We start from the raw sequence: 1,957 nt of genomic DNA, 5'->3' as shown, positions 1-1,957 counted from the left end.
AAAGCCAAACAACAATATTTTAAAAATCAAATTATTTCAGCCAGTAAGAATCCAAAAATATTACGGGAAATGATGAAGTCAGTGACAGGTGAAAGTAACAATAAAACATTTAATAACAATTCACAAATCTCAGTAAAWGGACTTCTTGTTTCTGATCATGAAAAAATTGCTAACTTATTAATGAATATTTTATTTCTTCAGTAAGGACATCATTACTGGGACAAGCTAATAGTTTAAAGTTATTTAAATATCCTGACACTTCAAAGCAATTTTCATTTCTGAAATTTCACAGAGTGATGTTTTGAATACACTCCAATCTCTAAATGGCTCACATGCATTTGACAAATATAAGATAAATATGGATTTCTTGAAACTGCATGAGTTTTAAAACTTGATTCAGAGTGGTGGGTTAATTTAGGTTTAAATGTTTCTCAGGATCATCTGAGGTGTTACCTGGAGGATCAGCTGAAGTTTTGTGTCGGTGTCGTGATCTATTTCAGGAGTAGGAGTGTTGTTGTGGCTGGTTTTGTAGGTCAGGTGTGTTTTCATTGCTCTGAGCAGAATGACAGTCTGATGTGTCAGCTGGGGAACAATTACAATAAAGCACTTCATCAGCTGGAATTTTCTTTCTTTAATAACCTCAGAACCTGTTTATTGTCCATCACTGGAAGATGAGAAATGTMTTGATCTGTGTATTTCATTAACAAAGTGTACACAGCTCCTTTAATGRTCATTGTACTGAATAAAAACTCATTAAACTGGAAAATATAACAACTCTTAATTAAAAAAAAAAAAAGAAACATCTCAGAACGTGGCTTTTTATTTTCTTYGTGACAAACGTGTGTCCTGTGTGTCAGCTGTGTGATTCACTTTGAGTCAGTTCAGAGTTTTTACTGATTAACACAGCTGAAACGGTCCCACAGGTGTTGCTGTGTGGTCAGGTGTTTCACAGTAAGAGCATGTGTTTGTTTCTTTAATCAGATGAGAAACGTATCTAACATGTGAGTAACATCAGTCTGTGGGAACTCGATTCTTCTCCCAGTCCTCAGAGAAAACCCCTCCACTCTACTTCAGCCTAAATCAGCCCCTGTGAAACCTAAAATTAGCCCCACTTGGGCTTTTCCACCAACCGTTCCAGACTTTCCTAATGGCTGCAGCTAAGCTTTGTTTAGACAGTTTATCCCTCTGCGTCTGAGATCCACCGGAGAGGCACAGCTTTCCTCCAAAACCTCCCTTTTATGGCTGTTTTTTCTTTGCTCTGCTTTTTTAAAGTCACTCTGAGTTGTCCAGAAGAGAAGACAAAGATGTTTTCTTGTTTCCTACTCGCCCTGCTTCCAAAGGGCATCTAAAAGTCTGGACTTATTAAAGGATAAACTTTGCTTCAAGGAGGGAGTTTCAAACTAAAATGATTTTATGTTGAGAAACAACCGAGTGAGACGTTTATGGTCAAACCTTGAAAACAGTGTACCTGAAAGTGATACTTGAGTAAAAGTACAAGTATCTTATCATAAAATTACTTTGGTAAAAGTTTAAAGTCTCCTTTAAGAATATTACTTGAGGAAAAGTCTTAAAGTATCTGTTTTATTTTGTACTTAAGTATCAAATGTAAATTTCTGACATAAAATGTACTTAAGTAATAAAAGTACTGAGTAAAAATGAACGGTTAAATTTTCCTAAATACATTTACTGGGAGGTGATCTCTTCAAAAAATATTTTTTTCTAAAGGTGTGCAGCTGTGATGGATTATGTACAAACTAAATACAGCATCAGAACGGTATATATTTATACTTCTCATCCAACCACAGTTAAATTCACTCGATCCAGGAGCCAGAATTTATCAGGATGGTAGTATTTTTAACCAAAACAAGCCGAAATGATATAAGAGAAACAACTTTCTACTTCTTACCTTTTAAAAATATATAAGGAGTTGAAAGTACAGATAGTAGTGTAAAAATAT

Source organism: Austrofundulus limnaeus, unplaced genomic scaffold, assembly GCF_001266775.1.
Source record: "Austrofundulus limnaeus strain Quisiro unplaced genomic scaffold, Austrofundulus_limnaeus-1.0 Scaffold45, whole genome shotgun sequence".
NCBI lineage: Eukaryota > Metazoa > Chordata > Actinopteri > Cyprinodontiformes > Rivulidae > Austrofundulus > Austrofundulus limnaeus.
The sequence above is the reverse complement of the archived record's forward strand: the minus strand, read 5'-3'. Positions refer to the sequence as shown.